Source organism: Mugil cephalus, chromosome 3, assembly GCF_022458985.1.
Source record: "Mugil cephalus isolate CIBA_MC_2020 chromosome 3, CIBA_Mcephalus_1.1, whole genome shotgun sequence".
Taxonomy (NCBI): domain Eukaryota; kingdom Metazoa; phylum Chordata; class Actinopteri; order Mugiliformes; family Mugilidae; genus Mugil; species Mugil cephalus.
Genome location: NC_061772.1, coordinates 26,671,000 through 26,692,045, shown reverse-complemented (window position 1 = coordinate 26,692,045; position 21,046 = coordinate 26,671,000). Strand labels below are relative to the sequence as shown.

Below are 21,046 nucleotides of genomic sequence, written 5' to 3'. Positions count from 1 at the left end.
AAAGTATATTTTGCACGCACGGACTTGTGTCTTAAGTCTCTAGATGTGGTATATATATATGTATATATATATAGTATATATATATATATATATATATTATATATATATATATATATAATATAAGAGAGATGAGAAGAGAGAGGAGAGATATATATATATAAAATAAAATAAAAATATGCTCCCTGCGCCAGAGGGTCCCACCTATCCTGAGAAGAGAGAGAGAGAGAGAGAGAGAGAGAGAGACGTACAGATACAGAGACACAGAATGAGGTGCGCTGGCTGAAAGTGAGGAGGGAAGTCCAGGATTTTTCTTTTCTCCTCTCTGTTTGTCTCTCGTTTAGGATAAAAGCCCAACAAACACACATACAGACTTTTGGCTTTGGACACTTTTCGTCACGCTCTGCTCGCCTCGGCGAACGACCTTTACTTTGCGCGTTTTTGAGCTTTCCAGACAATTGCTCATCGACATATAGACATATTTTTTAAACTTACTGCGTCGCATCTTTGCGCGCAAATGGCGTTTATATCGCACGTCTGCCCGTGTCCACACGGAGGTGTCCAGGATGCTGGACTGAAAATATAAAAGGAAATTTTTAAAAAAGAAAAAGAAAGGAGGAAACTCCTGCGGGTGAAACCGCGAAACCGTATGAGTCTGGATACTGTGGAGATTTCATGAAACCTCCTTGCCTTTTCTTTGTCGGGATCTGTTTAGGAGTCTGCGCGGCGTTTTAGTTCAGAGCGCACTTGTGTCTGACTCAACGATGCGCTCCGGTGGGAAATACTGCGTGTTCTTGCTCTTGCTTAAAAGTATCCTGTCGGACCCGGGGACCACAAACCAAGGTGAGTAAGTACGTCGGTGTACCCACACATTCAGAGCCAGGGCTTGTCCTTAAACGCGAGCTAACACGCAGAATAAAACTTATCGTGTAGTGTCATTAAATGAATGTAAATGCAACCATTGCTCGTTCACGTGAACAAAATAAGCCAAGATTTTTAAAACTCTGTTATTTAAAACTCATTTAAACATACAATTTAACGGTATCTGCAGCCACAAATTGCATATTCATATATATATATATATATTAGTTGGCTTCACTAGGGGGATGCCAATCTCTCAATCATTGCTTGTCAGTCATTGCTTCCATCTGTTGTCCCAGTCACTGATTCATTGTCGCTTACAGCACACATGTTTGAAAAGTGACTTTGTCAAGACATTATATTTCCCCCGTTTCTCTATTTGATCTCTAAGATCTTATCAAAAACGGGCCTCTCCATTACAAAACAGAGCAGAAATGTTCAAATGAATGATGAGTATTTAATGAATCCACACTGAAAATACGTGTTTACAGTAGCAAGAATGCAATGTTCGTGTAAAAGTTTCCATCTGTATGCCAAACACACAGACAGAGGCTCCATCATCCAAATTATAGGAAAGGATCTGACACACTTCACCTCCAAAACCTGAGTGCACAGAAGCATCTCCACTGCTATAGGGACCTCTGTGAGTGTTCCAGTAAATGTCAGCCTCTGGCACACTCATCGGCTATACTGGTATACATTTGAGTTTCTTATTTTTACCTATCTCTCGACTCCTGTGGTGGGCTTGTATATGCGTTCCTATATCACACAAAATATAGCCGATTTGCTTCCACGCAGCCCTGTGAGGATTCCTTAGACACTTACTGTGAAAAACATGTGGATTTCATTGTGTCGGGGTCAGTGGCTGGTACCAATTTCTTCCGAATAGTGTCCCAATTTTTCAGATTTTTCTCCCAGTCACACGGGCAGAATGTGCAGATGCATATGTATGAGAGAGAGACGCGGGGCATAATAATGTTATCTCTCTTCAGTTCTCCAGTTGTAAGTCACATGGGTAAATGGTTGCCATAATGTAATCTGCTCTTGACATCTCCCACTTTGCACATTTGCAGAGGTCAGTTTAATATTCCTTCTTGAATGTTTAATGTTTAGGTTACGCATTTTTCCAAAGATGACAGGAGCCATTTCACTATCTAAATGTCAAAGTCTGTTTTTTTTTCTTCTTTTTTTTTGGTTCTTTGCATCTGTGTGCTCGCTCTCGCGCTCAGTTTTTCCCATAGGATGCTTGTCTGCCTATGGTGGTGACAGGCTTGAGGAGGAGGGGGTGCACACAGGGGAAACTTGGAAAAAAATGACAACGTGAGGTGTTTAAAATATTGTGAGAACAAGCTAATACGTGTTAGTCGGATCCAGTACTTGTGCAAAAAAAGACAGTGTGAGGGATAAGATGCTGTCTTTTCAAGATGTATTAGTTTTTTAGCCGTTTGGTGTCAAAATAATAATTGATTCATTATAAAAAAATAAATTAAATAATGTGGGCACGTCTAGGTGCTAATAAATATTATTCTCACAGCTCACGTCGGGGTTGTTTCAAAGTGCAGCTTTTAATCTTTCCAGCTGACTTGTTTCAAAGGGAGAGGTTTTTTAAATTGAGCCCTATTTGCATTTACACGTGTGCATCGTGTACATGATATTGTGCCCAAAGCCAAAGTCTGGAGCTGAGGTAAAAGTCAGTATTCTTGCAAGAGAGCGCGGGGATAAAGCCGCAGCATTAGTCTTGCATGAAGTAACGGCACGTCATCATACATATGTAATGGAATGGGCTGCGTTAGTGAGTCCCAAAATTAGATGTACGATTTAAAAATTTGCAGGCTCATCAACTCTCAGAAGAAAATAAATGGATGGTGGTGCAACTTAAATGGTAAACTTCTTGGATTAATGTCCTGTGTCAGACTCATTGTTCCCTTTTCTTTATTTTTATTATTTTGCTTTCCATTCGCTAATTAGATTTAGGCCCAACAATGACTTGGTCCATTTAGAAAAAAAAAAGTTTGTGATCAAAACATTATTGTTCTTATAAAGCAAGCCTCTCCCATTTCCATTTGCCAGTGGACTGTGGTCTGGCCTGGAGATTTTACACCAACACGGCCGCATTCAATTCTTATCAGAATTTGAGTCTGGTCTGGTAGAAGCAACATTTGCATATCATAATTGGGCTTTTTTTTTTTCAAATGATACACAGGAAAAAAAAGCAAACACCTCTGCACGCACCTCTGCAGAGCAATGATATTGTGACACCGGCTTCATGTTGTGTTATCTGTTTGTCGTTTATGATGTTTTCACACCAGTATTATGTTCCACACTACTTTCTTGCAAATAGTTTTGTGATTGGTCATAATTTCGCACGGAAAATTGGAAATCGGCAAATGGAGCATCAGCACCAACACCTCTGAAGGAGCAGCAGTGCCCACAGTGCGAACCCTTCTAAAGACACACCAGTTAAACCACCTGGTATAATTATACGGTATCTATAGGTTCATGGGTGGGAGTAATTGAGACCACCTTCTCTGACGGGGCTCAGCTCGGCTCATTTGTTCCGTAACGGAGTGTGTCCTGTTTTCAGAAGGACGACATACAGTAAATGTGAAGGCACCTTTAAGGTTATTTTACCCAATAGACGACATAGCAGAATGTAAACACCTCACTTCCCCAGTGGCAGCCATCTTGTTGTAAACTAGAAGTAGAAATTCTCCCCCTGAAACATTTGTCTGCATGCTACCAAGCTAAAAATACACAATACAGTGTAATTTGTTACATTTATCACTTTCCCTCTGTGGCGTGGGGGTGGTTAGATTACTTCTTTTGTTTAATATTATTGTTTAAGAGTAATATTAAGAGGATATTAAAGATTAGTACTAACCAGCTTGCTTGGGGAGAAAAGGCGACCTCGAATAACATTGGTTTGGTTGAAAGTTTGAAATTAGCCTTAACTCAGAACATCCAGAACCAACTTTACAGTAACACAACCCTTTTATAACACAATATGTTACCCCTTAAATGTTTGTAGTAGAGCAATGATATGTTTCTTATGTTGGGTGTTGGCTTATCGAACATTAAGAATCCCTTAATCCCTTAAAGGATCATTGGGCACCAGACTCAAAGATGGTGGCCACCAACTTAAAGTTAAAATTATCAGCCTGGTGCATAAATCAAAAACATTGAAATTACAAATTTGAATTAGAAAAGGTAAAACTTTGTTCAACTTTGTTTTACAGTTAATTTTTTAAATTATGAAAGATCGAAAAAAACAAATAAGTTCTTTGGATGATGGCGTTTGGTTGTCGTATTACAGTGATCGATCACTCGAAAACATAATCATCAGAGCAGAGTGGTGTCACCATATCTCATATCTGTTAATACATCCATGCATTCACCAAAGAAACCTGCAAATACTCACATCTGAGAAGCAAACATTTTAAATTTTCCTTAAATGGAAATAATTCTCTCAAACTAATTACTTATTGAAATTAATTTCCGTTGGACAGATGGCTCCGTTGACTAAATGCAGAAACATATTGTATCATATCCTGATCTTCGGTGTATTTCAAAAAGAAGGGTCTGACATCTTCAGGCCGTTTCATCACACAGCTGGTGCGTTCACTGGCTTCTTTTAATATGAGAAAGATGCATCATCCGTGCTCAGGATCAGGTCAATTTGACGCTGCTGTCCACTTTTATTATCATCCAATATAGGAAATAATGATTCTGCCTCTCCGAGCGTCTCTCCGAAACCAAATCCTGAAAAAATGAAAAAACAAAAGTAAACAGAGACAAAGAAAGAAAAAGAAATCAAGTTCCTGTATAATAATGGCTGTTTCTCTAGGCGCTTTGAGCCAAGCACTAGTCTACTTACATGCCCTCAGTCAAGTACTGTCTGTAAATGGTTACAGATTGTGATTGTTATTTAACTAGTAGATGTCAATACGAAGCTACAGAGAGATGATTAGCTTAGCCTCGCATGAGGTGCCATGACGAGTTTTCCTACAAAACCCATTTAACATCTTTGAGTCGTCTTTTCCCACGCCTTTGTTAGCAACACGTATAGATTTTTAAAGTTGACTGTTACGTGATGAAAGTCATATCAGCACCAACTAGAAACTGTAGAAAGTAATGGTTTGCAACAATGACATCTACTGTATATTCTTGACCTGAATACATATGCTGAGAACAGACAGCTCATGTGCTACATACTGCAGATATGCAGATATGTATAGCCTACATAAAAACAGGCGGCAACTCAGCACCATCAGTAGCATTTACTAGTACTCCACTGCATGTTGGAGGATTCGTCTGAAGTTCCTCTAGCTGACAACTTTAGGCGATGCACTGCAGTAGTGCTTTAGTTGTATGTCAGGACGGACATGTCACCGTGGTATGGGCTTCATCTTTAATGAAGTATTTCCACACACTTAAAGAACCCGCTGCTAGTTTGCTGCAACGACCCACTGGACTCTAGGAGATGTCCATGTTTTTATAGTCACGTGACCAGTGCTTAGTCGACATGATGCTTAAAGCCTCACGGCACAGCAGGGAAATCTACAAACTGACCAGTCGACAAGTCTTTACAAGCCTTAGTGTGTGGGTTCTTACTGCTACCTGTAGCTCAGTGAAAGAAACACCTGTGGAGCACCTGCAGACAAATTCTGTTAATGTGCATGCAGTCATTATGTCTGAAGTAAATTAAGGAAGCAGCTATCCCTTCATAACACATTATACTATTTTGTAATTAAACTCAGAAGTCCCTTATCTAGATTTTAGAGTCATTGTCCATATTGTCCCTGTGTAATAGAGTTGTGAAATTCGCCAACGAACCGAATCTGTTGACCAGCTCTTTAAATTAAACAGCGAGAACCGTTTCATTGTGTTTCACACAGATGCACACACACAGAGAACAGGCACAAGGGGAGGAGTGCAGAAGAGAACACGTGCATGTGCTTATGTGATATGCAAATGCAGTCACGTGAATGCCTCAGTACGCTACAGGTTCAAGAAAGAGGGTTACATGTTTCATTTGAGTGGCTGGCGAAGAAAATGCAGTAGCATCTGGATGGACCTTTGCCTTGATAACAATTTGACAGAATATTCTAGCGTTGGTGGTATAATGGTGAGCGTAGGTACTTCGTAGGAGTTGAAATGGGTTCTATTCCTTTCCTTCTTTCTTTACAAAGGTATTTTCCAGGTTTTTCCCATGGGATAAATAGTCTAAATTCAATATTTCAAAATAGTTCAAAGTCAGATATCCCAGCAATACATTGTGTATATAGTCGAACCCTATCATTCCCCCCAGTGGTTATTATATTAAAATAAGTTGCCATCCTAAAAATAACCAAAATGAGCCGCTCTTTTGAACGAATCTACAAGATCTGGCTCCTTTTAAAGAGGCTCCCGTAAATAAAACAATTTATTTGGTTTAAAGGAATTTGTCATTTATTAGATTAACATACTAATACATTATCTTCACCCTCGCGCCCCTGAAAAGAATGTCAAGTTTAATAGTTGCGTATTTCAATGTGACAACATTTCGAAAGACAGTTCAACAATGTTTCTGAATTTCTTATCAGTATCAAATTCATTTTGCCAATAAACACATTAGTTGTCCACCGGTGTACAAATCTTTTCTAAAAAAATTTAACTTGCTAGCACAACGCTACCACCTGAAACAGTGAGCGTACAGCCCTGCTGACACAAAAGTTTTAGTATCAAACGAAGCCAAACACGCACTGTTATTAAATGATCCACATTCTCTGAGAAAGAGTCTTTATTCAGTATGTTCATATCAGTGTTCAAAGTCTGTTAATTCACTGAAAACCTCTCTCTACTTTGATGCCAGAGTTTATTATTTGTGCATACATTATCACGCACTTCATGGGGTCAGGAAACTCAGAGCGGACGGCAGATTCTCACACTCCCAGACACAATACGCAGACGGGAGTAATGTGATTTGGTGTCCTGATAAATAGCAGCAGTGTGTGTGTTATGTCTGCTTTGAGTGAGAAAATCTGCGTATCAAATTCCCCCCTTGTGGTCATGGGCCATTATTTCCTGGCTCCAAAGATAGCCGGGGAATTTAATTATTTTATGGCTGCGTTGTTGTGTACGTACGTATGTTTGGTTCACGGGGAGCCGTGGGGGGAAGGGTTTGCTGCTGACATACATGCTATGGAAGATTGCTCTTGATGATGAAAGTTTAATTTTGTTTAAAAAATCAATATCTTTCTGTCTCTCCGGCTCCGTCTCTTAGTCTCCCCTCCCTTTATCTCTGCGGGTCCTCCTTTTAAACAGAGGCAAGTCCACCTTATTATGATTCAGCTCTTTAATAACCAGCTGGAAATCAACGCTTAAAAAAAAAATGAAATCTATGTAAATACTCAAGTGGTCTTCCTCAAAAAGCTTATATTCTCCGGTTGCCTAACCTGCTCAGAAAACAGTCACAACCCCATTAAATTAGTACAGATTTGGAAAAGGCTGCTGTGCGCCGGAGTGACAGCTCGTCTGAAGTTTTGACTCTTTGGTCTGCGATGTCGCCCGCTGAAGTGGGACATACTTTATTGATAGAGATTGTAATTAACTGGCGGCGTGGAGACAAAGGAAATTGCACATTCATCATATCAAATTGGCCCAGGGGGCTTAGCGAGGCCAGATAATGGCTCTCTTCATGCCTTAGCCGTGACCAGAGTGCAGACAGCCAGAGGATGTTACATTGCCCGATGCAGCGCAGGATTCCTGCAGATAAACACTCGCTAACGAGCTCGGTAAATGCTGATGCGCCACGTCTTCCTCTTTTCAAATGATCACCCTGCCAGATTACGTTCATAAATTCTAGATGATCAGCAAGGTGCCATCGACTGACCCTAATGGTTGTGACTCACAGCACTGACTAATGTTTTCCTTATGTGATCACAGTTTAATGAATCAAAGGGACAATGCATTACCCCTCTGTTTCAATCATTAGACAGAGGGTAAGTCTGTGGGTATGGGGCATGAATATTTAATTGATTAATGTTCCTGACCGGTGGGTAAAAACGTTGGTAGTGGATGGTTCAATATGACCGAAAGTCAGATACTGCCCAAGCTGTAGACACTTTCAAGTATTGTCAAAGGAGTACGAAAATCCGACACATTACTATTTTCGTGGAGGAATCACAAGTTGTTCCCAGTGTTGCCTTGGCTATCCACTCTGAATGCGTCTCATTATTTAAAATCATGAGATCCGTCCATCTGTACACCCCAACCAGTTAGATTTCATCGTGGGCTTATCTCCACACTGTTGGTGCCACATCCACTATTTCCTCCTTTAGTCTGGACCTGAACAGTGAGTTGCTGGATGCCGCTTCACAATCTGAATTAATTAAGCCGTGTTTTGTTTGGTTAAAGTTTCCATACTGCTTCTGTCTTTCCCCCCCTTTGTTCATCTTTGTCTCATCTTCGATGTCATGTAGCGGGAAACTGGTGACCTCTGAGCGGGAGAGTACTAATTTTACAGACTTCAACTAGATGGAGGGCGGATCTCTGTTAGCGTCGGTGTTGTCCCGGACTTTCCTAAGAGCTGTTATTTCATAGGTGGTTGAACCTGATAAGGGCTTTACAGCTCCGGCAGCTCCTCATTGACAGCTTGATAACTATTTTCTGTTTTCTTCCTATTTTGTCACCTCCATTTTTCTTCTTTTTCAATTCACTCTCCAACCTCTCTCGCATTCTCTCTCTTACCCTTCTCTACTCTCCCTGTCATTTTTTTTTTTTTAATGGTTGCACTGTCGTCCTTTCTCGCTCTTCCAACTTTTCTTCTCCATTTTTACACAACTCTCTTTTCTCCGCCTACCCTGCCCCTCTGCAGTGGTCCTGCTGGACACTACGACAGTGCTGGGAGAACTGGACTGGAAGACATATCCTGTCAATGGGGTGAGTGTCATGTCCTTCTTTAGTAGATTAGTCACTGCTAAGATTCCTAATGAACTTGAAACTGTACAGATGTTCTTCCTTAGAGTGAAGCATACTCCACCAGAAGCGAGAAGTTTTTTTCTCGCTCCTAGGGGTGCAAGAAAAAAAAGTTTGTAGAGAAAAAATAATAATTTAGAATAATGAGAAACTATGTGGAACTGCAGCATATGTCACACTAAGCATTGTGGGAGATGTAGGAGACAAGACGCACTCTTGTTATTATTATTGGATGTCCTCAGTATGCACCCACACACAGTGTGTCGATCTCTACTCTAGCCACACTGCTAACGTTAGCATCTGGGAGCGAGGGCTGTGCATACCGATGCAGAAATATCAATACTTCCTCGATATTCTCAGACTTGATATGTCAAGTCCACTTTCACAAGACATGATCATACTTTAATGATACCAAATCTGTAATCAAACACTTCAGAGAGGCAGGCAGCATCCAAGTACATAGTGAAAATACATCACAGGCATATATACACGTAGGTTATGACAACATGCTGTTGTTTCTTAACAAAGGAAATGGAGGATGTAGAACGTTTCAAGTTCTAACCTGGAGACCACTTCAAAAAGAATTATATCGAAGTCAGAGCAACTGTTCTCACTTTCATTTTTTGTTTGAGAGAGATTTGTTTTTCATGTGATTTGCCCAGATTTTCAGTTGACTTGTTCATTTGCACAGATTGTATTTAACTGCTCTGATTAAAGAGAAGTCGTTTTATAATGGCGTCTCCTCATTAGTCCGTCCGCGCTCAGCCATGCCACTCATTTTATCTGTGCTCTATATATCCCTGTGCTCCTTTGTGTGTGTGCATGTGTTTGTGTGCGTGGGAGTGGGAAGTGGGAGGTTTCCGCGGGCTTGTTTTATATTTGCTCGATGAGTAAAGCGCCTTGGGTTACAATTCATTTGTATGAAAGGTGCTATATAAATAAAGTTGATTTGATTTGATATGCCAACCTCTCGACAGTAGTTAGACCAACGTGTCATCCAGTGAACAATGATTTGGGGACTTGTTGGTGGAAATAAACATCTTTATGTCTTGCTTAAGACTGTGCTAAGCTGACGTTCATTATAATGTCTAACAGGTGTCTATGCTGTGACCTCTTCAACACAAGCATGCACCAAGCACAGCATAGCAGAGGAAGGCTACTCACTCCATCCCTGGGGGAATGTATAGACTCAGTAACCTACAGGTGGATGAAGGAGTCAGGGGCGGAGCTTTAGAAATGCTGATACGTGGCAGGGGAAGTGATGGCAATGTGCAGAGCATTGACAGCTTAAGTGCACTGGATGTACTGCATATTGCAGTGTGTTGTCTGAGTGCACAGTGGACTCGTTTCGATGCATCGCTGCAACACTTTTAACCTTAGTTAGCCTCATTTTGCCCACATGCATGTCTCTTGGCCTGCATATATCATCAAACTGATGCATTCTGGGTCATTTGCAGAGGTTTTGAATTTAATGGACACTTGACTAAGTGAAATATTGGAGCTAACACCACACTACAGGTGCTTTTTTAAGTCTGGTCCCAGATATGTGCTCATATGGGTTTTGAGAAAGCAGAATGTGCATCACCCCTATTCCTAAATTCATGAATTCTCTGTGATTTATTTATTTCGTTATTTAGATTTTTTTTGTAATCCATGAATGAGAAGAAGCTTTGTCTAGGACAGCTGGGAAGAGTCTTTTGAGCCTGAGATTGCTAAGAAGCTAACGACACCAGTTGGCAGACAGCCGATAGTAATCAAAATCTCAAACAATGTTATAATGAGTTTCGCAGCTCGCAGGTGAAATATTTTGCTTTAGGTCTAAAGGATGCAATAATTACTACAAACGCTTTACATCCCTTTCAGCCATTAATGGTCTGTCACATAAGCGGAATGGTTATAGTTTTATTGCCTCTGAACAATGAAGGAATGCAGGCCTGGCCTGAAAGTTGTTGTGATAGATAATCTTCTCAGTCACATCTCCTCTAACAGCTGTGCACTGAGCTCAGTGTTAGGTTCTGTTTGCAGGAAATAGATGCAGGTGGGGAAAAAAGAAAATATTAGTCAAAAGCTGATCTTTGCAAATGCCCTGTGCCTTCACACGAGTGATGGATCAGCTCCCTTATTGAAAAGCAACCAATGAAAAATATCTTATAAAAACGGACGTGAATAACTATAGTTATAAAAAGGTGAATTACATTAATCATAATCATGATCAGACATTTGTAGACTTGTTGGATTTTTGGATATTGCTACTGGTTAGTCGCTGACACTTCACCTCTATTCATGATTAAATTTTATTTAGCCTGAGTGTATAAAATGAAAAAGAAAGCTCAAACAGTGAGGCCAGTTATAAAATAGAAGAGGTGCAATAAAACTCCTAAAACACTAAGATCCCAATTCAATCATCTCTGGTTTTCTCTTCTCGTGATTTCTTTTGTTGTTGTTGTTGTTGAACACATGCAGGAATGCGTATGAATGCAGATTTGCACGAGCCCTTAAAATACCTAGATATTAAACTAATTTAATTGTAGCATATAATTCTTACAGGGCCTGTAGGGGAGATGTTGTAGTTTTCATTCTTACAAATATTTCATCTGGGACTGAGCAAACATCAGCAATAACAGTTATTTGTTTCCTTGATGTTGTGTGTAATTCAAGACATAAGGTTCTGTGTGTATGTGTGCGCGTATGAGCGGCCTTGTGCTTTCAGGCTATTATTAAAAGTGTAATAAATCCTTTGGAGCAAAACCAATAAATGGCGACACAATACTGAGATATTTTCAGGGACAAATATTGAAAATGGTTTTCCCTCCCTCGCACACCACCCTAAACAGCCTTTTTGCTATGGGGACCAACAACCGCCGTTAATTGGTTGAACAAAAACACAGCCCAGTGCCACCGCCCAGATTCACATCAAATCAATAATTCATCAAAACTACGGAGACCTAATGATATTTTCATAACACCCCTCTCTCTCTCCCATGCCTTTAGCCTGACAATGACAAATTGCTTTGTTTTAATCAAAACCTCACACCTCTTACCCAGGTTGGGCTCCTCTGTTGTTAATGGAACACTATCTGTCTGCAGTAACACCCTAACGCCACACCCACTGACATGAAATATTTACACTCACTGTAAATTTTCACCTATAAATTGCAGTGCATGCAGTTCGGGGCTACTCTCACGCCTCATGTGACCACTAACCCTCTATGAAGTCCCAGTCTCTAAGGTGGAAAAAGTGGAGAGACTGGTTAGCTTCTACGCAAGGAAGTGTCCCAAGTGCCTCAGCAGTACTAGGCTCTACAGCAAAGGAATTTCAGACCTGCCCATCTCCAGCTTATCTGAGGTGTGCCAAAGTAAGACTGGAGATAATGTTACAGGAGTCAGGCGATCCAGTTGGAGGTGGACCCCATCAGCAGCAACAGAGCAGGCAAAGGCAGCACTCAGACACAGTGATGTCTTGGGCCAAATGCAGCAGGAGAGAGATGGTATCACCAGCCTGGAACAAGGCCACTCCATCCGAAAAACGCAAGTTTGTGGTGCAGGATGTACGGAGCCAAGAGGAAGCAGACAAGTGTGCAGAAGCCATTGCACAGGCAAAAGAACGGCAGTGGATGACGTGGGATGGCGTGGAAGGCCCTGGCAAGAGCTATGGGATGTGGAGGCATTCAGAGCGAGCTTCACCATCAAGGCTGCCTATGAAGTCTTCCCTTTTCCCAAGAACCTTAGTGAATGGCATGGTATGCTCATTCTGTCCAGCTCTTCTACTGGGCTGCAAGACCAGCCTCATCCAAGGCCGTTACACCTGGCAGCACAACCAGATGCTAAGGTGTGTTGCAGCAGTGATGGAAAAGCGATTGCTGAGTGTCAGCACCCTTCCACCCACATCATCCCGCTGGCAACCGAAAACCTCTGTCTGGGACGGCGAGGGTCAAGCCTGTCTCACCACCTCGAGACCAGATACTGGGCAGTGGAGCGGAGCACGTAATTGTAAGTTTCCGGATAGACCCCAGACCAAAAGCTGAGATCACATCCTCCAACCTGCGACCAGACCTTGTGCTATATGGTCACCTTCGATCAGGCATCTTAACATCATCAAGCTCACAGAGCCCTGGGTAGAGCTCTGTAGAGGAGGCCTAGGAGTGCAATAAAGCTGAGGTACATGGAGCTTGCTGCTGACATACAAAAACTAGGCGGGAAAGTGAGGATCCAGTCAGTTGAGGTAGGCTGTAGAGTGTTTGTAGCCACCTCAACATCTAGTCTACTCTGGGAGATCGAAGTTGGGGGAAAGCCCACCGGTAGGCAGGCAAGGACCTCTCTACAGCTGCAGAAAAGGGGAGTCAGTGGCTGTGGATGAACACAAAGGACTCCACACAGGCCTTCAAGTGAGTTGATGGCATCTAACTGCTGAACCCTCTGGAGGTGCTGTGGGCTTATTAGCGAAACGCCCACTGGATAACCCAAAGGACCTCAAGTATGCAATAAGGGATACTAACATCTAGTCCTATGCAACAGATCTGTTGTTTGTGCAGATTAAAGGTTAGTAAATCATGTTGCTCAACTGTGATGTACACTGACATCAGGCATAACATTATAACCACCTTCCTAATATTGTGTAGGTCTCCCTTGTGTTGCCAAAATAGTTAATCAGAGAATGGACATGGCCCTTCTGAGGGTGTCCTGGCAACAGGATCTTGTTAGTGGGGCCCTTTGGGTCCTATGAGTTGAGGGGACGGGCCTCTGTAGATCACAGCAGATATTCGAGCATTTTGAGATGTAGGGAATTTGGAGGTCAGGTCAACACCTTGTGCTGTTCTTCATGTGTTTTTTTTATTTTTTAGTTTCTTTAGTTCCTAAAGCATTTTTGTGTGTGTTTCTGTGTCAGGCTACATCCTTCTGAGTGTGGCTGCTGCTATCATGTGTGAGTGTTATCGCTATGGGGCGGGGGTGCCTGGTCTGGTCTAGGTGGGAGGCACCTTGCCAAAGTAACATCCACACGAATGCCGGGTCAAAAACTTTCCCAGCAGAAGATTGAATTGCCAGAAGATGGTCAATGTTATTTACTTCACCCGTCAGTGGTTTTAATGTTGTGGCTGATTGGTGTGTATCGTTTTCATCTAGCCCTGAATTGAGCTGGGGAGCCCCTGAGGAGCTGTCACAGTAAGAATAAAAGAAGGAACACTGGCTCACCTGCTCCTTTCCACGGAGAATCTAATGAAAGTCATCATGGTGGCTAAAACTAAAATATTCTCAGAAGAGAGCTGAACTGAAAATGGCAGTAAGAGACTCACTGGTCTGTCATCTCCTATATGCTTTCGGCACACATCATTCAATAACGTATCCTGTGTTCTCCCATATCTCTGTGTGCTCAGGGCCATCCACAGCCACAGGTCCAAGTGATACAAACACAGTTTAAGGTTTAAAACATTAAAGATAATGACTTTCCTCCGCGGTGATGGTGCCACTGATGTTCTCACGGGCTACATTTACTGGTAATAGTTGATAGTCTGATTTAAATTTGATCAGACTTTTCGTGCCACCGAATGTTTGAAGGAAACATACTCATTCCTCCTAGACAGAAACAACTGGATGAAGTATATATAGCTTGAGATCGGGCCCATCTGTTTCTGATTGGTCTATCACTGTTGTTATTAGTGCAATAGCATATGTGCCGGCTAAATAGTAATAGTGAGAGTCAATGAGTCAGATGTGGCGTGCGCTGATTTTTGAATTTGAATGTGGTTAAATTCTCAAAGACAAGAGATACACGAGATATACAGCTCAATTATAAACCTAACCACTAAACTGAATGCTGGCTCTTAAAACTGACACATGCATTCAGTATGATTATTATCCCTAATAAAGTTGGTGTTCTGTTGAAGCCAGACAGAATTGTTTTCCAAGACTCCCTTTTTATGCAGCCATCTGTTGACTTGAAAGATAATCTTTGTATCTCTCAGACAAAAGTTGGATCTAAATCTCTTTTCAGCGATGAAAAACTTCAACTAAATTCTGCGGCTGTCAAAGATTCCTGTCAGGAGCTGAGCGCAGACTTTAAAGTTGTGGGAGCCATGGTGGAAGAAAACCCCCCCAAAAAACATCATAGCAAGTTATCAGTGTCTGGACATGTTTGCAGACTGAAATGTCTTTGCAGCGGCTTCTTATGCAGTCGCAGAAAGGGGGCTAAAGTGTGTCTTAATAAAGCTAAGTAGGAGGTGTTAAAAGCTGGCGTCCTCGCTTTGTCAACACATTGAATGCAGGATGCAGAACACAGGCTGAGAGGTAAATAGTCTCTTCTGCAGCCTGGCCCAGACAGCATGTGGAATAAACATACTGGAATTTACATGCCCAGAGTGTTGCTGCTTCGTCCATCTGCTGGGTCCAGCTGCTCTGTCCTGCTCCGGAGTACTGGGACAAAAACAGGCATTCAGGGAGGAGGAATAGGTGGAAACAGGTTGTGTTCCAACAGCTGCAGCGAGAGAATCCAAGTCAAACACTATCCGCTGTTGATATTTAGACGTGGTTTAATAATTTGTGCATTTGCGTAAAGGAAAGAGATTGTTATTTTTGACAAATCAGACACCCCTTCATGTCTGGAGAGGGACACAGACTCTTGATATTTGCTGAGTGTTTCTTCCTCTTCTTCTTCAAATAACGATCTGTATGCAGACTCCAGCATCATTAATCGCCGTGTTGCAAACGTTGGGGATAGTGCGACTAAGCAAGCGGAAGTCAATAAGTTGCTTCATATAGGACCAGGTCCAGTTACAGTACAAGACTGTGATGATGCTTTTTAGATTAAATGATGAAATTTGTGACAAAAACCAAGTCATGCCAATGATGACATACTAAAGATCAGTATTTCATCCCAGGTTCAGCCTCAAAACCACCACCAGTCACCGCTTTTAGTACTGTTTTGGGCTGTTTCTCCTATTGCACCAACACACTCTAATGTGGATGTGAGTTTGGTGCATGAATTAGTTCTACATCTTGTACTAAAAACCTGGTTTCTGTTTCTAAGCTCGGGCCTAATATACAGAGCGATTAGTAGGTACATATCTGATCGCCTGAGAGAGCGTGGGTTGCAGCTCATCTTTCAAACCCGGGGTTTGCATTTGTTTTCTCAGCTCTGAACCGTGCCACTTCCCAAGGGTGCATTTTGGAACACTGAGGCACACAGAGTGACAAATCACCATTTTCTCTTGTTTGTATGCATAATGGATCTCCAATTACTTAATGCTGATCTTATGCAAACCAGAAAACCGGCGGCTTCTTCTTTTTTTTCAAATTCGGCTTCCAGCTCTGCAAGGAGGGCACTGTAATGAGATAGTGGATACGTCGAAGAAACTCCTCTTAAATCAAGTCTGCGAGTCCTGCTTTAATATACATTTCCTTATTTCCTTTTCTCTGGCTTCTAGAGCAGTAAATGCCGTTAGAAACTGCAGTGAAAGTCAAAAGTAATGACAGACTGAATGTTATTGTGACAAAGCACTGCAGAGGCCTTGCAATCTTATGCAACAATAGTCAGAGTCTCTGAGCATGTTTGAATTCTAGATGATTAGCCATAATAGCAGCTTGCTTTTAACGCTGAAGCTCATTTGAAGGATGTCTCCAGCAGGCTACACTTTTCCATAAAGCATCTCAAGACTGATTTTTAAAAGCGTGTTCCTCTGACCTTTCATGTAGCTGCCATCAAGATATTAAAACCTAAGAACAGTTTCATCATCCTATGCATCCCATGCTTCATTGTTGTTTGGCCTATGTTACCATGCTTACAAGTTAAAGGCAGTGAAAGACTGGAATACATTAAAACTGCTTAACATCAACATGCTAGCATTTTAAGGACATTAGCATCCCAACTTTAGCATTATCTGTCATTAAAAGGTAACTTTTTTTTAAAATTCTGTCTTAAAACAATAACCGACACCCTCTAAGAAGTTTAGTTTTCTGTAAATATTACTCCTGATCACTTCCCAGTCTGGGAACCCGTCAACCACCCATCTTCTGATATCCTAGCCTGTGGGGCAACGGCCAATTCTTTCTGGGCTTCCAGCGCAGCCAACGGATTACAGATAACGCATATCTACCCCAAGACTTCCTGGTCTTTGCAACGGTCGTTCTTCACAGTCTGACTGGCAACTTAAGACACTAAAATAAAAGTTGGAGTCAAGAGGCTACATCTATGACCACACAGTTCCCACTTGTTACAGAGTTTCTAACCATTACGGTGGGTTTCTTTAACCTTTTTAAGACCTAAACAACATCTGCCACAGAAAAAAAAATCTGTAACAAAAAAAAAAGTACAGTATTTGAATTACCGTAACTCACTGACTGAAAAAATTCAAAGTCTGGCTGAACGCTGGGGAAAAAAAGCTGTCATTATGGTAATGATGACACACAACGCTGCTGTTGGCTGCAGGTTGGGGAGCGACGCAAGACCGGGGAGCCCCAGAGTTGTTTGGAAAAATTTGAGATTGAGGTGTCACAAAGTTCTTTCAGACAAAAGCACAACTTCCCAGTGTTCAGCCACACTTGGAATTTTGTCAGTAGCGCAAACTGTTGTGAGTTATGGTACGATTTGTTCAGTGTTAAAGGGTTAAGGTATTTACTTAACAAACGGCATGTTCGCTGTCTTGCCAACAGGGTATAACAGTGTTCGATGTCAAAACAAACTGTTTACCTGCATGCAACCTTTCATCCCATCCCCTATGACCCTTTTCATCCCACCCCCTTGAACCCTCTTCATCCCTCCATCCCTTTCTCTCATGACCTGTCTACCAATAAACTTACTCGCATCAGTTAATGTGTGGCCTTCCTTAGTGAACGGCACGTTTGTTTAAGGGATTTGCTTATCAAACAGGATATGACGGGGTGTTCGATCTCCACACGAGCTGTTTACCTGCACACAACCAAATCTCTCTCAAATGTAATGCTCAATACCACTTACGTGATTACATATCAGCGGCACCAAAATCCTGTTGTCTAGATATTTTACATCTAGATAATGTGTCTGTGTGCAGGAAGCAGTAGTCAAAACTCAAGGATGGAATATTTTATCTAAAACACTGTAGTTTTGGAAGATGCCTCTGCTTTATTTGTTTCTTGCTTCTGACTAGTCAATACGTGTTTCCCGCACAGACTAAACATGAGACTTTTCAGACATTCATCTCTTCCACCGAATGTTCATTAAAAAGTGGATTTCTCACCAGCTGCTATGAACAGAAGGGATCATGTCAGCTATCGAAACCTAACATTCACCGTTAATGTGGGAACGCTTGCAAAATGGAAAAATGTAAATAATATGGTTGCACAATTAGCTGTAATCATACAAGTGTCGTGTTTACATTTGCTAAGGTATACACCGATCAGCCACAACATTAAAACCACTGACACTGCTGAAGTAAATAACAACGCAGTGATGCAGCCTCCAAATTCACTAGATCCCAAACTGATCAAGTATCTGTGGGGACGATCCACAGAGGCCCCTCCCCTCAACCCCTAGGACCGAAAGGCCCCCCCACTAATAAAAACCTGTTTCCAGACACCACAGGACACCATCAAAAGTCCCACGTCCATTCTCTGATGAGTCACGACTGTTTTTGAGGCACAAGGGAGACCTACAGAATATTAGGAAGGTGGTCATTATATTGTGGCTGATTGGTGTGGGATTTGCTTTTATTTCTAAGCTATTAAAAACTGAAGAGATACCTCAGAGTCCACTTAACATCATAAAGGCGTGGACACATTGCGGGGCCATAGTTCCAAATGAAAGAGGGAATGATTATGATTGATTAATCATTTGGCCTGAGGGTATCACATAGAGCTTATTTAGATAGCTTAATTAATATAAGATGAATTGCTTTTTCCACACTCCAGTCAAGGTTAAAGTGGTATTTAATAATTTATATTCGAGAACACTCTTTAATTCTCCTGTAACTCTGTGTTTGAATTTTTTAAACACTCATGCGAGTCACATTAAACGCCGGAGCACTTGGTAATGTTAAAAACCCATTTTGCAGATATCACTGCTTTACAGATTTTTTTTTAAAAATACGAAAGCTTATGTGGTGGAGAGAGAAATCAATAACCAGTCAGAGTGTTTTCTGTGTAGCCGCTCGTGCTTTCTGATGAACTCCATGCTCCGGTCTGTGACCTGGAAATGATAGCGTGCAATCAAGGAGGAAGCTTCAGTCCTCTTCGCGTTCAAGACGACTGGGAGAGAGGAGGCTATTCACTCTCCAATATCCTCGAGTTAAATGTGACACAAGAAACAGACAAATGTGAAATATTTTTGCAGTAAATGATGAAAGACAGGCATAAGTTCTGCCACATGTTCTCTATTTTTGTGTTGATGGAGAAGGAGTTATGTCTAAGTGAGGCTAGGACACAGGCTAAGAACATTAAGAACACCCACTTCACAAGATGACAGGTCACCTGTGTGAGAAAGAAGCTAAAATTTGAACTTTCCTCCTCGCTTACTGTTCCATTCCCCTCTAAAGTAATATTTTTTACTTGTATTTCTTTTTTTTTCTGCAGAATAATTCTGTGCTGCTGCTCTATCCTGACCTTTCCATGACATAATCAAGCTGAAGTGCTACCATGCCTTCTGTTGCATCTCGTGCCCTTCAGTTATAACCACGTGTCCGGCTGTGCAGCGTGTCGCAGTCTCGGGCCATGTTAACGCCACAGGAGTTGTGTGAAAGAAGTCCTGTCAATAAACGTTAGGGCTTTTGAAGCGCCGATCATCACACCATTAAAGCGGGGCAGACAAATGAGAGAGTGTGGGCTGATGCAACAGCTTGAAAACATTGGAGAAATCAACTTGGTGTCTCTCAGACGTCATGTTTGTATAGAAATTAAGTTCTGCCACAAGCTATGGAAGGTGCACAGGTTCAACATTTTATGGAGCAGCTCTGAAATGAAATCATCCATGGTTACATCTATTATAGATATAACACAATCTGTATTTTACGAAGACTTATACTAACATAATACATACCCATGACCCAATTCTTTTTCTGCTGTTAGATTTAATTATATTGTTTTTATAATCTGCTTGCTTGTCTTATTTTAAATGCCATGTTGTGAGTCTGGAAATAGATATTAATAACTTTACCCATTTTTTTCTTCCCATATGTTTTCAGTGGGACGCTATCACGGAGATGGATGAGCAGAACCGACCCATCCACACCTTCCAGGTTTGCCACGTAATGGAGCCAAACCAGAACAACTGGCTACGGTCTGGATGGATCCAGCGGCAAGCTGCACAGAGGGTCTGGACCTCATCAGACACATTTAAAAAATATTTACTTTGAAATGTTCATTAAATGAAGTCACCTTGAAGCTTGTGTAAGGATAGAAAAGGTAGACGTCAAACTCCTTGGAGAGACATCAGCTGTATCACAAACAAGAAAACATCTTTGGAGAGAAAAAAAAAGGGTGTTATTAATCTAAATCTGGCATTTGTGTGGATGTTACTAAGACATGTAATACCCACCTAGACCGGACCAGGCACTCCCACCCCATAGCAATGACACTCTTTGACAGCAGCAGCCATCCCCAGCAGGATACAGCCTGACAAAACGGTTTAGAAACTCAATAAAAACATGAAGAACAGCCTCAAAATTCACTAGATTCCCAAACTGATACTGAAACAAGTATCAATGATCCACAGAGGCCCCTCCTCTCAACCCATAGGACCCAAAAGCCCCCCCATAGTTAGGGAAAGTTAGCTAGATTTTGTGACAATCTGTGGAAAAACTTACTACCAATTGCTTTCTTCACAAATGTGTTCAGCAACGCCTCTCAATTTATGGAAACCTAAGTCCTCGGGGAAAGTTCTTGAGAGCTGGTCAAAGTTAAGGTGTGCAAAAATGAAAATTCCAATATTAGCTTGTGGGATGTCTAATTAGAGGTTTTCAGGGGTGCAGGATCTTTTTGCAACCATTAGTCTCAAGTAAAACCCCTTCCATTTTTAATAGAGTATTGCCAGGGAAATGTAAATTCTCATTTTAACAGAAATGTGCAGCATCGAAACTTTGGTATATCAGCTGTTCACCCTTCTCATCCAACTCCTTACTCCTTTTCTCATCTGGCTGGGTGGTGTTCTGGCAAGAACCATGACAGTTTCCACATGCAGAGATACACTTTATCGCTTGCTTTTCACAGCAGAACCTCAGTGTACGACAGCCCCTTCACAATTGCAGTTAATGAACTTGAGTCAGGTACAACT

General features: G+C 41.6%; 1 pseudogene; it reads left to right on the top strand.

Moving 5' to 3' along the window:
• Positions 1-277: 277 nt before the first annotated feature.
• The window catches only part of LOC125005445, a 62,137-nt pseudogene continuing 41,368 nt past the window's right edge, over positions 278-21,046 (top strand).